Source organism: Leptopilina heterotoma, unplaced genomic scaffold, assembly GCF_015476425.1.
Source record: "Leptopilina heterotoma isolate Lh14 unplaced genomic scaffold, ASM1547642v1 Lhet_163, whole genome shotgun sequence".
NCBI classification, from domain to species: Eukaryota; Metazoa; Arthropoda; class Insecta; order Hymenoptera; family Figitidae; genus Leptopilina; species Leptopilina heterotoma.
The window spans coordinates 1,827,448-1,844,319 of NW_025110879.1; positions in this window are offsets into that span (position 1 = coordinate 1,827,448).

Sequence of the window (16,872 nt, forward strand, 5' to 3'; positions counted from 1 at the left end):
AATAAAATATTCCCTTGATAAAAATTATTTTCTTTTATTGAAAAGAAATCTATTTGATTAAAAAATGATGTTCTAATTTAAAGATAACCAAAATTTTCTGTAAATTAAAATTCTTTTTTATAATCAAACAAATCTCTTTCAAATAGAATAAAATACTTTTAACCTCTTTAACGTGCATCGTGTAATATGTCATCGGGGATGTAAGGTTTAATGCGTTTAATATTCTCCATTTCATTTTTATTTTTATGTATCTATACTATTGTAGATGAATTCTATATTTGATGGCTGCTGTAACATAATCAATAAAAATTTGTATCGCGTCGGTAGAAACCAGAATTGTAACAACACGACTCTCCGGAAAAGACGAAACGAAGTGACTGACTGACTGTGACTGACGATATGTCGCCTAGATATGTTTACTCGGTTAAAATCTCACAACTGAACGTAATTACATGAAACTCGGTTAATACTAATCGCATAGTAATTGTTTATATTCAAAAAACAGATAGGTAACAACAACCACGAAAGTTTGTTTCCATTATGCACATTTCAGATTGGTTAAGACAATCCTTTGGAGGATTATTTTTAACAGATGTGTTTTAACCATCTCAGCTCGGTTGTGATAATCAGTATAACTTAGTTTCTTTTAACCATATCTTATTTATTTTTAAATACTTTTTTTTAACCGAGCTATTTCTACCACTCGGTTAAACGCAATTTTTCTCAGTGCAGTCATTTGTAATCAGAAATATAGCAATAGTAGTCTTTATGAAGAACTATAGTAAAATAAGAAGGCAAGCCAGCTGCGCTCACCTTATTTTACAATAGTCCTGTTGTAAAGGCTACTACAGTCTGTATCACTGATTTCTTTAGATCGCTACAAATGTGAACAGTATCCAAGATTTCCTTTTAACGTAGACTATTGTAACTATAACAAGTCTCTGCGTGAATGCCTACAGTACCCTTTCTGAACCTGTACATCTAAACTATTAATGATTCAAAAAAAAATAAATTTTAACACGATTAATACAGTGTTTGGATTCATTAAAGTAACTATAGTAATCGCTCCTACTAAATTCTTAATAAATTACATAGTTTTCGTAATCATTACAAAAAGTGGTCACATATCCGAGCTGTAATATAGACTATTGTAATCATTACAAAAGAAATTTTCTCCGTGTAAGAAAGACTTTAAAAAAAGGTACAAAAACTTGGTAGTGTAAATCGAAAACAGGTAAACTTAACATAATATTCAATTTTTCTTGCTAAAAGCTCTTTATTTATTAAATATTTTAAAAATAAGATATTTTGTTATGTAAATAAAGGAAAACTATAAAAATACCAAAATTAATAACATATTTTGCTAAAATCGCGAGGTGGCTTTCTCCCCCCACCAGGTGGTACAAAAAAGCCACTTGCAGTGCTTTCGTAAAACTCTTATAACTTAGTCGTTTCATGGAATAAAAAATATGTTCGTCAAGAATATTCAAGCTTAATAACTAAACTTTCAATGCTTTTTCAATTTCAAAAATTTTAATTCAGATTTTATAGCGTCAAATGTAAAAATGTGGCTTTTTCACCCCGTTCTACTCTATAGCAAAGATATTTTAACTTTGATTTAAACAAAATTTGTTTGAATCAAATAAATCGTTTTCTCAGTGTTAGTTAAAATAATTAATAATTTAGTTAATAAAGTTAGTTAATATTAATAATATTTATTAAAATATCAAAATATTAAAAGGAAAAAATTCTAAAAGAAATTACAAACACTAATTGTAAAAATCAAGATAAAACAAGTGCATAAAATATTCGAAGAATTTTAACAAAGAAAATAATGTCTCCAAGAGAGAAGAAAGGAATATTGAAAAACGCAATTAATTAATGTAAAAATCCCTCGACAATAATTTACGGTCCAAATCTCAAAGTCCCTAATAAAAATCAATGTTTCCTACACACATAAATTTTTAAATAAATATCGTGAATTTGAATCACGAAGTGAATGTCAACGGAATTTCAGTTTGAGCCAATCTTCAACACTGTTTAAAAAAATAAATGGTACCTGCGAGTATATATGAATATCTAAACTGCAGAATGCGACAGTTAAGTCCCTCTAATGACAACTTGGACCCACTTTAAAAGATTGAAAAATGATAAACCGCAAAGAATCGAGCCTCCTCTCATATCTTACAGTAAACTATAGAAAAAGAAAAAAAATTTGTGAATAATATCTTTCGTATATATTCAAAACGATTATAATAAAGAGGAGAGTAAAAAAATACTATTTACCTATAAAAGGTACTCATCACAAGGAATCATCTAATGCGACGATCTTTTAGTAATAAACAAATGAGACAAGCGCGTGTATATACAAAGTGAAGAAAAATGTGTATCATTGGCCTAAGCGCATATATAATGTGCGCGCATATATTCAGCGATGCGGAAGATAGAGCATAGGCTACCGTTATTATACATGAATAGTCAATTTTCTTTGAATATACGCAAGATGCGAGTATTCTAGTATGACCAATGATGATGATGATAATGATAATAAAAATTGGTACGGAGAAGAGAAAAAAGCATTTGACATTTGTGTCAAAATATTTTATTTCAAACGAAAACGAGGGAGAATATTTTTAAGTCTTCAACATTTTTTCTGTCAGTTTTCGACAGTTTTGATTGTTCGAGATAAGAGGACAAATTGATGGCGTGTTTTCTTTCTTTCTGATAAATATCTGGATAGGGAAAAGGTGAGAATTGAAAATTGTTTCAATTTTTTTAAATATTCTTTTTTAAATATGCCATATTTTTTAACCTTTGCGCTACCGAAAATTAGGGAAAAAAACTGCAACTTTCTAGGTGTATTCTGTAAAAGGTTGGTAAACAACAATTATTTGTTTAAAAATTGTTTAAATAATAATTCAATTTTTACTATTTATCTATAATCATATAAGGTTTGGTAAATTGCAAAATTAGGAAAAAGCTGCAACTTTCTATTTACATTCTGCAAAAAGTTGGTAAATAACAACAATCATTTGTTTAAATAATTTGTTAATAATACTTATGACTCGTTTCAGTAAATATTGTCTTTAATTTAATGATTTAATACTAAGTAAAGCTAAAAAAGAAAAGTTGTCAACAATTTTTTAATCTCTTTGTTTATTTGAAAACTATATGATTCTACAATAATACATTGTTTAAATAAATGCAATATGAATAAACACATTATTAAAATACAGTATTTGTATTAACACATAATTATATACCTATAGAAAAACTTTGATGAATTTTAATCGTTTTTGAAACATAAAAATAAAAAAGCGTTTGGCACCCCAGGTGGCCAATCGGTAGTCCGCGTATTCAAAAATCTTTAGTAGCGCGAAGGCTAAAAAAATTATTTGTTTTAAAAGAAATTATTTTTTTAAAGAAATTTTTATTTAATTGTATTTTTAATTTTAATTTTTATCTAAAGAAAATTTAATTCATTTTCTTCACTGTTTTTGCATTTACTGAAATATTAAGCTGAACAGAATTTTTATTCATAGTTGATTCTTAGTTTAGTAGAATTTTTTTAGAGGAATTTTCTTTTCAAAAAATTATTATTTAGACGAATTTTCATTCCGAAGAATTACTGTTTGGCTGAATTTTTTTCAGTAGAATTTTCAATTTAGTGTAATCTGTAATGTTCCCATTTTTATTTAGTAGGGGAGAGGTACGCACGTTGAGACGGGTTCTGTTTTTCAGTTATAATTTTTAAAAAACAAAATTTAGCGAAAAATTCGAAATGCTTTCTTAAAAGTATTGTCCAGGGCTACAACATTGCCAAAAAAAATTATTTTTTTGGACAAAATTGAAAAATTTATAGCTGATTTTTTAAACATGTTATTTTTTACCAAAAAAAGTGGTACGAACGTTGAGACACCCATAGTAATTTATTTTAAATTGAAACAAAATGAATAATTACGTCAGATTCTAATTGTTTGTTGTTTATTTACTTATTTTGATGGTCTTAGCTCAAAGAAAAAAATTAAAACATTAAAAATTAATTTAAAAAAAATAATCAAATAATAAAATTTTATTTTGCACAAAAATAATTAATCGAAATTTTTATATTCGCAAATTTTACAGGTAAAGAACATGTAAAACGCTTAAAAATTGTGGATTCAAAATCAATTTTAATGATAGTACTATTTTCACACCGTGAGCATTTTAACCTGAGTACCACAGTGTGCCTCAACGTGCAGACCTTGCCGTTATTTTTTTAAAGCTTTGAAATTATTTGTAGATGTTAACGTATGTCTAAATTTTCGTCGAAACTTTAAAGTAGAACCAAAATGGATATGTAAATGTTATCCGCAATTTTTTCTGTCACTAAAAAATACAATAAATACACTAAACAGAAATCCTGAAAAACACTTTTTTTTAACTAAAAAATTGGTTCGCTCTAGTTCTACCGAAAAACAGGAGTTATTGCGCTTTTATTGAATAAAAAGTTTGGTATTAATGATACGACAAAATGCCAATAAAATTTTTGGTATTATCAGTTACACAGGTTATAATATCTTAGTATATCAACGTGCGGACCGTCTCAACGTGCGTATACCTCTCCCCTAAAATTTTTATTTAGTAGAATTTTCTATTAGCAAAATTTTCTATTAGAAGGAGTTTTAATTAATGAAATTTTTCATTAGCATAATTTACATTTAGTGAAATTTTCATTTAGTTAAATTTTTATTAAGCAATATTTTTATCCAGAGAAATTTTTATTAAGTAAAATTTTTATTAACTAGAATTCTTCATTAGAAAAATTTTTATTTTGCGGAATTTTAATTCAGAAGCATTGCTATTTGGCTGAATTTTTATTCAGTGTAATTTTTCATTATCAGAATTTTCCTTCTATTGAAATTTCCGTTTTAGTTAAATTTTTATTAAGCAGAATTTTTATCAAGAGGAATTTCTCTTGACCAAAATTATTATTAAGTAGAATTTTTATTTAGCCAAATTTTTGTTTAGTAGAATTGTTATTAAGCAGAATTTTTGAATTTTTATTAATGGAATTTTTCTTTAGCTAAATTTTCTTTAAGTAGACCATTTGCAAAATTTTTAGTTAACGAAATTTCCATTCAGTAAAATTGTTATTTAGCTGAATTTTTCACTAGCAAAATTTTTATTTAGCAAAATTTTTCATTAGTAGATTTAACATTTGGGAGCGTTCACAAAATAATGATGTCACGCAATTTTTCGGGATTTTAGACCCCCCCTCCCTGTCACGCAATTTCATACAATTTCCCATGTAAAAATACATTTTGTCACGTTTAGAAGCGACCCCCCCCTACCCCTAAAAACGTGACATCATTTGTGAACGCTCCCTTTATTGCAATTTTTCATTAGCAAAATTATTATTTACTGGAATTTCCTATTAGTAAAATTTTTACTTCGCGAAATTTTTACTAAATTTGCTATAATTTTTGCTAAATAAAAATCCGCAGTATAATGAAAATTTGACCGAAAAAAATTAGCAAAATAAATGCGTCAAGTGAAAATTCTGTTAAACAAAATAGAGAAAAAGAAAAGGAAACAGTCGTTGAACTCTCCGCTCGAGCAATACAATAATATTAAGCAGAAAAAAAATTAATTTTGGCTTTTAACAAAGTACCCGCTTGTAGGATAATTACTCAGAGAAAGAAGTAAATATTGTCGTGGTGGACGGGTCACTTGTTCTTGTCAATAGCAATAAGAAAGGGTGTTTGTCATTTTTTTTTTTTTTTTTTGAGAGAGAGAGAGAGTTGCAGTGTTGCGCTCTCCAAGAAAGATCTCTCCGGGGCACCTATATGAAGAGAAGAGAACCGCGCGCGAGTTCACTTTGCCCAGGGATGAGAAGTGATTTATAAAGAAATATTCTCAAAGGGGTGAGACTAATGTAAATTTTAACTATACATACATTTTTCCTGTACTTTTTTTCAAACAAAGTATTTCAAATTTATTGTTTACTTGTACTGTATAATAAATATTTATAACAAGAGTTAACTATTATTTTTTCTTTTATTAACTATTTTTACCGTTTTTAAATTTAAATTTTTTATAAATTAATAAATTTTATATGTCAAATAAAATTGATTGAATAAATAAAAAAAGGATAAAAATATTTTAATATTTTATAAATAAATTGTAACAACAGTTAATTATTTGCTTTGACTATAAAAAATAAATTGTATAAAAAAATCGTATAAGGAAACAATTGACAAAAAAAGTAAAATAAAGAGGAAAGAAAAAATAAGAGGAATTCAAGGAGGAATAAGCATTCCGCAGTGTTGTCAACGTAAATCTAATTGCGAATGGAGATTCTAAATCTTTTTGGGACTTGTGATTACTTTGTGGTTTACTTCTATTGTCTTGGTTAATTTGTTTCTTGCTCAGACTTTACTGAGGCGTGTGTAACTTTTGTATATAAGCGAGTCAATGTTTTTCTATACATATATAAATTTTACATACACTCTCTCATATAAATATTTACACACTCTTATTTATAAATATATATGAATATAAGTCAGTCGGCAGCCATATTCATGGAATTTATTAAAATTGAACTTTTTAACAAAAGAACGTTGAAAAGAGAATAAGTATTGAAATATTTTACAAAATGTATTGTCCAACTTTTACTTGTGGTTTTCACCGTTCGCCAATAATGTAATTGCGACAAGCGTGCACGTCATTTTACTTTGTAAATGCGTGTAAATACAATATGAATTTAACGACAAGAAAATACTTTCTATTGAAATTTATTTAATTTAATTTTTTTCAAGAGTTTTCTTCTCAATTTACTTTTAATTAAAACTAGCAACAATTCGCGCATTAAAGCGTGCGGCTAACTTCTTACTTACTTTTTAAAATAAAATTAGCAGTTTTAAAAATAATAAAATTTACAAATTTTTTATTCAAAGTTTTGTTGAAAACACTAAAAAAATTCAATTTTGGAGAAATTATAAATAATTGCAGAAATACAATGAATTTCAAAAGTAAAAAAATTCTTCTTATTAAATTCAATTATACATATGTTCAAAATTTAAAAAAAATTATCGTCAAAATCCCAATTATCTTTATAAATAACAAATGGATTTGAAAATTGTTAATGAACTTTTTCGAAAAATATTAAAAATAATTGATTGAAAGAAGAATTTTAGTTCAAAAATCATGAAAATAATAATTTAATTAAAATGATGAAAATAATTTTCAAGAAGAATATTCCTACGTTTCCTGCAATATAAAATAATGATTTTGTCACTGGCCATTTTTAATTATTATAAAACATGAAGAAATCAATTACTCCGAGTCAAAGACTCGGGTGATCGATTTCTTTATGTTTTAAAGTTATGAAAAAATTTTTTCATAACGCGGTGCAAAAAAGGGCACTTTTTTGCACCTTGTTATGAAAAATATCGTTCGTAACTAGTGCTAGCAGTTGCCAATTTTTGAACGAGTACTTTTTTTGGAACAAACTGTAGGCGAAGCTTCGCTTCGCCTACAGTTTGCTCATTCAAAAATTGACAACTGCTCGCACTCGTTACGAAATATACTAAATTTATAGTTTTAAGTAAAATGTTCTCTTATTTAACTCTGACTGGTTAAATTTTTTTCAGTAAAGTCTATATTTTTAAATACTTTCGCTGGTTCGAGCCCTGAATATTACTTTTTTGAAAGTAGTTATATTTTTCCTCTCCTCTTTCTTCATTTTTCCCTCCATTCTTTTCTGTCTTTCTCTATTTTTTTCTTTTTGGCAATAATTGTAATAACAATAATATTAATAATAATAATAATTCATTTATTTCAACATATAAACGGGCTTATAATAATAATAATAATAATAATAATAATTCATTTATTTCAACATATAAACGGGCTTATAATAATAATAATTCATTTATTTCAACATATAAACGGGCTTATAATAATAATAATAATAATAATAATAATAATAATAATAATAATAATAATAATAATTTTTTTTTTATTCACGGGGGAGAAGAGGAAATGCATTAACGCATGCCCAGGAAGATCCCACTTACCTGGGGTATGTCGGACTCGCACAAAATGCAAGGAAAAAAAAGAAACCTCACATACCTGCTTTTACGGCAGTCACAATACCGACTAAAACCTCTTCTTGATTCCCCTGGGTTTCGAACCTTCTATCCACCTACGGAACTACCTTTCGGCTTCAGACTTCGCAGATGGATGGTCCCATTTAGTCGCTGGCGCGACTCTTCCGTGCCGCTCTTCTTCTGGCCATTATTTTCTCCTTGTTCTTGACAGGGTCTTCTTAGCTTCCTCTGAGGCAGTCCTGAAGACCTTGCACCGACCTGATCCAGCGACGTGTTGGATGTTCTCCTTTTCGCCGAACTTCGCCTTGCATAAGAAGCAGCATGGGCTCTTCTTACAATCTGCTACCTTATGGCCGGCTTCTCCGCATTTGAAGCACGCAGCTGACCTATCTACTGCTTGGCAGTCTCGACCTACATGGCCATAGCCAAGGCACCTGTGGCACCTTGTGACCATAACTCTTCTACTTATTCTGCAGGACACAAAACCGCTTTTAATGTGCCCTATCTTCTCCAGCTTGTTAGCGTCCTCTTGGGAGGTGACCACGACAGCGAGCTTAATACCTCGCTTATTTGGTCCGAGGACCGTCACCTTCCTGCTTCCTGCTGGCACCGTAGATAGTTTGTCCAGGGCTTCTTTGACATCCTCCTGTTCGGTAAGGGTGTCCATGTCGCGGATCTCCAGCACAGTCTGCCGATCCGCCATCTGCACCTTACCTAGATCGCCGATCACCTTTGTCACCTCCTCGGTGAACAACTTCCTGTTCGAAGACCCCCCAATTTTAATAAGGAGGTCTCCCTTTTTAGTGGGTACAGCTCCCACAACCCTTGTCTGGCTGGCCTCCAAGTCAGCCTCTTTTCGAACCTTCGCCAGCACCTCGGCAAAGGTAGTTCCTTCAGCCACTTTGACGACCATTGTGGCTTTTCCCTTCTTATCTAAAGTTGTCTTTGGTGCTGTTTTCATCTCCTTGCCTTTGGATCTTTTAGGAGGTCCCTCCTCCCTTTTCCTTTTTGGATCCTTCGCAAGCTCAGGATCACTTCTCTTTCGCTTCTGAGCATCCAAGACGACGTTTCTCAACACGATCGCGTTACAGCGATCTCGTCTAACTCTACGATCCTGTCTGGCCTCTTCCGACCAAGTCAATCCCTGGTAGAGACTCTCATCCTTTTTCGTAGCTGCTACGTGCTTCTCCTTGATCTCCTGTATGAGCGATTTCATGCTTTTGAGTCCGTCCTTGATTGTCATATTGACATTCTTCTGGACCTCGCACGACTTCATCATCTTGTTAACCTCTTTCTCCATTGCTAGAATGCATGTTGCCTCTTCCTCCCGCAGCTTAATGCATTCATCTCGATCTTGGTTGCAGCTTGCAATGTCCTTTGCCGAGGCATTACTGAAGACAGAAATGCAGCTGGCTTGACTCGTCACGCTGCTCGTACTCCCTCGTCTCTCCGACCTGTCCACGATGATCTGTGGCACTACCAACGCGTTGTTGCCCTCCTGCATCCTTGGGCCACTGGCCACCGCCCTCACGCTCGAAAGCGCTTGACGATCGGAACCAGTGAGGGATTTAGCCGTAGCATACCCCGCAGGTACTCTTCCTCGTTTTTACAATCGCTCATGATGGATGTTTCTTGTTTGCTGGTTTTGGTCCCCGTCGAGTATTTGATTTCCTCGATACCACCTATTTCTAGGAAGCTAACCTATCCGCCACCTGGCACGCGTCCGATAGAGGACCAGCAACCCCGCGCAAAAGAACAGCTCTAATGCGCCCCAGGTAGAACAAAAGTTCCAACTGGGCACGGAAATAATAATAATAATAATAATAATAATAATAATAATAATAATAATAATAATAATAATAATAATAATAATAATAATAATAATAATAATAATAATAATAATAATAATAATAATAATAATAATAATAATAATAATAATAATAATAATAATAATAATAATAATAATAATAACAATAATAATAACAATACAACAATAATAATAATAATAATAATAATGTCCTCCTTGAGAAAGGAATGCCTCAAAGCAAGAAGGACATATACCCGTTCTAAGGGAGATCCCTTGCTGAAAGAGGCTTTCAAGGAGGCGAAAAAGGACCTCAAGAAAGAGATCCGCAAGTCGCGACGCCGTAGCTGGAAGGACCTAATCGAGGAGGTCGATAAGGACCCATGGGGTCTGGCTTTTAAAATCGTAACTAAGAAATTAGTGACGAGGCAAAAGACCCCCGGCCTGGACAATCCCGATTGGGTCAGAAAGATAATAAGTTCCTTGTTTCCTCCTGCAGAACCATACCTTAGAAGGGACTGGAGTTTTTGCAAAGTCGAAGAGGAAGAACTCTTCACACTTAGTGAACTGAAAAAAGCAGGCAAAAGATTAAAAACAGGCAAGGCGCCTGGAATCGATGGGATAAGTAACGAGATCCTAAAGTTGGTAATCGACACTTCACCCCAGATTCTGCTTCGATGCTTCAATCTTTGCCTTGAGAGAGGAGAGTTCTTCCGCGACTGGAAGCGACAGAGGTTAGTCCTCCTAAGGAAAGGTGAAAAACCTCTAGATAAGGTTTCATCGTACAGGCCTATATGCCTGCTAGATACGATGGGTAAACTTCTAGAGGATATGGTTCTCCAGAGAATGCAGGGCCACTTGACCGAAGAGAATCGTCTATCCGATTACCAATTTGGTTTCCGTAAAGGCAAGTCCACAGTTGATGCCATCCAGGCAGTTGTGGACATAGCCAAAGCAGGAAAAAACAAATTGGGACCTGGGAAAAAGAAGAGCTTCTGCGCGTTGGTAGCAATTGACATACGCAACGCGTTTAATTCCGCAAGATGGAAAGATCTCATCGAGTCGATGGAAAAGAAAAACATGCCGCCCTACTTGTTGCGGATAATGGATAATTATCTTAGCGACAGGTGGGTTATATATGAGGGAGACACCTGCACTCTCAGGGAAGAGATGCAGCGTGGGGCTCCTCAAGGCTCGAGGGTGGGTCCATTTGTATGGAATGTATCTTACGATGATTTTCTGCGAATGGATCTGCCCGAAGGTGCGATGATCATCGGCTTTGCGGACGACGCGTTGTTCGTGTGCACTGCCGAGAGTGAGGAGGCTCTTGGGACATTGGTGAACGAATGTCTGCGACTAGCAAAAAGCTGGCTGGATACCAGAGGTCTTGAAATGGCCCTGGAAAAGACCGAGGCACTGCTAGTCACAGACAGACGTGGTTATGAGCTCCCACGAATCGTGATAGACGGATTCGAGGTCAAGTGGAGTAAACAAATTAAATACCTTGGTGTGGAGTTGGATGGAAGGTTAAACTTCCACCACCACATGGCTACGGCGTCGAATAAGGCGATCGAGTGTGCGGCTAATCTTTCACGGTTAATGCCAAATGTTGGCGGACCCCGTGAACAAAAAAGAAGACTGGTGGCGAGTGTCGCCCACGCTAAAATGCTCTATGCAGCACCAGCGTGGGCCCCATCCCTGAGGAGTAAAAGATGTGTTACCATCTGTGAAAAGATACTGTCGGCGCAGAGATCGATAACAACGCGTATCATCTCTGCATATAAGACGGTATCTACGAGTGCTGTGCAGGTCCTTGCAAGTGTCCCGCCAGCAGATCTCTTGGCGAGGGAAAGGGAAGAAATGTTTCTCTTTTCTAAAGAAAGCAGCTCCTGGGATGAGGAATTAAGACCAAGCAAGGGCCTGATCCGCAAAGAAGCGAGGCACAGGCTCATAGAAAGATGGCAGGAAAGATGGGATGGTGAGGGAAAAGGTCGATGGACCTATCGCCTTATCCCGGCACTCGCCACCTGGATAAATAGGAAACACGGTCAGGTTTCCTATTATTTGACTCAGGCGCTCACAGGTCACGGGTGTTTTAACTCGTACCTGTGTCGCTTTAAATTACGCGAGAACGAGGTGTGTGCATATTGCCAGTTCCCTGAGGACAACGCGGAGCACACCCTCTTCTCATGCAAAAAATGGGACTTGGAGAGGCGGGCCATGTTCGAAGGTGTAAACAGTCAAGTTACACCGGAGAATATGGTATCGCTGATGACCCAGTCGGAAGAGAATTGGCGGCAAGTCGAGAACTTCATAATCTCGGTTATGTCGAGGAAGGATCTCGACGGCCGCCAAAAAGCGTAATTTAAACAGCTTTTAATTTGTTTGTTTGTTTTTTATTAATTTATTTTGTGATTTATTTGTCCCTATACATTTTTTTTAATTTGTTTTGTTTTGTTTTGTTTTGTTTTTTTTTTTTTTTTTTTTTTTTATTCATCTTTGTACAATTTTATGTTTTCAATATTTTATACGCGTTTATTTTTATTTTTTTTATATATCCGTTTATAATTTTATCTTTTGACTTTTTTAAACTTCTTAAAATTTTTGTTTTTTATTGTTGTTGTGCTGTTAATTCCGCTTTTATATTGAAATAGTTTTAAATTTTTTAACTATTGACGCAGGAGAACCGCAGACACAGAACAAAGTCGCAGCAGCGATAGAGTTGGAGCGCCTCCCTCGAAGGCTAAAGTCTTACGACAGTTCCGAGGGAGGGTAAAGGGCTCCAAAAGAAGGGTTACGGGTTTTAGTGGGTCGGGCTGGTAGTAGGTCGCCAGTTTATTAAATTTATTATAACATTTATTTATTTATCCTTTTTTTAAATTCCCTTTTTTTTTATTTTACTAACCCCACATAACCTTGGAGTGCGGAATCCAAGGTATCTGTAAACAGATTTCCCAAAATTCCCTAAGCAAAAAAAAAAAAAAAAAAAAAAAAATAATAATAATAATAATAATAATAATAATAATAATAATAATAATAATAATAATAATAATAATAATAATAATAATAATAATAATAATAATAATAATAATAATAATAATAATAATAATAATAATAATAATAATAATAATAATAATAATAATAATAATAATAATAATAATAATAATAATAATAATAATAATAATAATAATAATAATAATAATAATGTAAACTCTGTGAAGAGATACCAGGATGCACTCCCTTTGCGGAAACTTCCTGCTATCTTGGAGAGATACATCGACCTCCACGTCCAAACATACATGTTCACGTGCCCTTGGATATCATAGACGTCGCATCAATGCTCCGGCAATGCTATAACGTCTATGTAACTAACGGAGGCGGTTCAGGGTCCATCCTGGCCAGATGGTAGTACCCTGTTAAGGCCCGATTGTTCCTCGACACGGGACAAAGAAATAAAAAAAATTTAATGAAATGGACAAAATTTTAAATGAAATACTCCTAGTGGGTACCTCGAAAGAAGGTAATCCCACCACGGATTCTGATCGGGCGCAAGCCCCGATAGTCGGTGCAGATGGCTCCAAGGATTTTGGAGGGAGCCAAATAGATAGCCAGGTGACATGCTACGAATCAAATGTTGCAAATCAGTTCCTGGCTATTCCGGGAATTTTTAAAAGCTTGCGCTAAGGATTCAAGCGGCAAAAAAACGTCAGTCGTGACATCCAGGATGGCGTGACGGTTTTAGAAAGTGCGTTCGATATAGTCTGTAAGAATTTACGTTTCATCCCCGAGTCTTTTAAAGACCAAGAGCCGCAACATCCAACTGTGGAAGTTCCACAGCAGACAGAGAGCACTACTGCAGCTCTGGACGGCGCAAAGACATGCCCCAATAAGGCAAAAGGCGTTAATAAACGCCCCAGGGAAGGTGCAAGCCCAGATGCGAGTCCGCAACGAACGACTCAAGGCGGGAAGAGAATTAAGCGAAAGGATGCTCCACGGCTTGGTTCTGAGTCGCTAGTTGGAACGAAACAGGCGCCCTCAAATAGTCCTGGCAAGTCGTATTCTGAGACCGTCTTGAAGGACGAAGCGGACAATGGGGACGGCTTCAAAATTGTTAAAAACAAAAAGAAACGGGCTCCAAAAGAGAAGCTCTCACGTGAGAAAAAAGAGTTTCCGAAGCCCCCTTTGAAGCTAAGGAGCACGGAAGCCGTTAAAATCACGGCAAGAGACCTAAGTCTGTATGAGGGTATCTTGCCGCTGATAAAAGCAAAGGTAAACCCACAAGATACGGGGACCGTGATCCGGAAAATCAGGAGAACTTTTAAACAGGAGGTTCTCTTGATAGCGAAAAAGGGTGGAGAGACCTTAAAATTTGCAGAGGCACTGACTTCGGCCCTGCATGGCAAGGATGAAGTCACACCTCTAGTGAATAGAAGGTCTCTAGAGATTAAGGATTTGGATGAAGCCACCACAGAGGATGAGGTGACTTCAGCACTGAGAGAAAAGCTGGGTAAACTCGACCTGACGATGGAGTGTCGACTTTTGCCGCGCTACAGAGGAACTAAGGTTGCTCTAATCCGCTTGGCAGAAACAGAAAGTGACATTCTGCTTAAACTTGGCCGAATCAAAATCGGCTGGATAAATGCTCCAATTCGCGAGCATGTTGAAGTAGCTAGGTGCCAAAAGTGCCTAGGTTACGGACACAGAACCCTATCCTGCAAAGGCCCCGACAGAAGTAAAAACTGTCGGAGATGCGGCGGAGAGGGACACCTCGCGAAGAGCTGTAACGTTAAGCCGAAGTGCCTTAGTTGCCTGGACCTGGGGAAGCCGGAAACGGATCATGAGTCCGGAAAGAGAGCCTGCCCGGTTTACAGGGAAGAACTGCAAAAGATTAAAAAGGCAAATCCTTAAAATTTTTGCAGGTCAACCTGCATACAAGTAAGGATGCACAGTTGCTCCTAATGCAAACAGCAAGGAAAAATGAGTTCGATATCCTGTTCTGCAGTGAGCAGTATCAAGGAAGCGACCTCGCCCCTTGGTATCAGGATAAGGCGAAGAGAGCCGCCATAAAGCTGTGCAACCCAGAATTGCGGGTTGACAAGTTTCTGGACACGAGCAGTGGGTTCGTGTGGATAGAGGTGGCTAATATACGTATGTATAGCTGCTACTTTTCACCCAACGACCCACTGACAAACTTCGAAACCAATATCGAAGACCTAGAAGCGAGCCTCACAGAATCCAGGCTGGATGTCATCATCACTGGCGATTTTGACGCAAAGTCGCCAGAGTGGGGTGAGACGAGACGAGACTCGACAAGAGAGGAATTCGTATTGGAGAAATGATCTCCAGAAACGACTTATTAGCTGTAAACCGAGGTAATACATTGACTTTTAGACGAGGTGCGATCGGATCAATTATAGTTCTAACAATCGCATCGTCTAAACTATTTAGCCGCATAACCGACTGGCGGGTCTCTGAGGAATATACCGCAAGTGACCACCAGTACATTGAGTTCTTAGTCTCGATAGGAGACACACGAGGAGGAAAAAGACAGGATGTTCCTAGTCGCAAAACCTCCTCGTGGAATATGAAGAGACTCGACAAGGAAAAGTTCGGCCGGTCCCTAAGAGAAGCCTTTTTAATTGAGGACTTGGGCTGGGTGAAGAGGCCGAGCAGTCTGGATAGGGAGGTGCGAGCGGTGAGGAACATGATAGTCACCGCTTGCAATGCGTCAATGCCACGCAAAGGCGCCATTCCCGTAAGAAAATCCTTGCACTGGTGGTCAAAAGAGCTAGCCTCCTTGAGAAAGGAATGCCTCAAAGCAAGAAGGACATATACCCGATCTAAGGGAGATCCCTCGCTGAAAGAGGCTTTTAAGAAGGCGAAAAAGGACCTCAAGAAAGAGATCCGCAAGTCGCGACGCCGTAGCTGGAAGGAGCTAATCGAGGAAGTCGATAAGGACCCATGGGGTCTGGCTTTTAAAATCGTTACTAAGAAATTAGCGACGAGGCAAAAGACCCCCGGCCTGGACAATTCCGATTGGGTCAGAAAGATAATAAATTCTTTGTTTCCTCCTGCGGAACCATACCTTAGAAGGGACTGGAGTTTTTGCAAAGTCGAAGAGAAAGAACTCTTCACACTTAGTGAACTGCAAAAAGCAGGCAAAAGATTGAAAACAGGCAAGGCGCCATGTTTGAAGGTGTAAACAGTCAATTTACACCGGAGAACATGGTATCGCTGATGACCCAGTCAGAAGACAATTGGCGGCAAGTCGAGAACTTCATAATCTCGGTTATGTCGAGGAAGGATCTTGACGGCCGCCAAAAAGCGTAATTTAAACAGCTTTTAATTTTGTACGTTTGTTTTTTATTAATTTATTTTGTGATTTATTTGTCCTTATACATTTTTTAATTGTTTGTGTTTTTTATTCATCTTTGTACAGTTTTATGTTTTCAATATTTTATACGCGTTTATTTTTTCTTTTTTTTATATATCCGTTTGTAATTTTATCTTCTGACTTTTTAAACTTCTTAAAAATTTTTGTTTTTTTTATTATTGTCGTGGTGTAAATTCCGCTTAGACTATGAAATAGTTTTAATCATCTTTTTAACTACGGACGCAGGAAAACCGCAGTGAGAAGAAGAAGGTCGCATTAGCGACAGAGTTAGAGCGCCACCCTCGAAGGCTAAAGTCTTACGACAGTTCCGAGGGAGGGTAAAGGGCTCCAGAAGAAGGGTTACGGGTTTTAGTGGGTCGGGCTGGTAGTAGGTCGCCAGTTTATTAAATTTATTATAACATTTATGTATTTATCTTTTTTTTTAATATTTCCTTTTGTTTCATTGTACCAACCCCACATAACCTTGGAGTGCGGAATCCAAGGTATCTGTAGGCAGATTTCCCAAAAGTCCCTAAGCAAAAAAAAAAAAAAAAAAATAGTAACAGTTATCGTCAAACGGAAACAATAATATTTTAAATAAG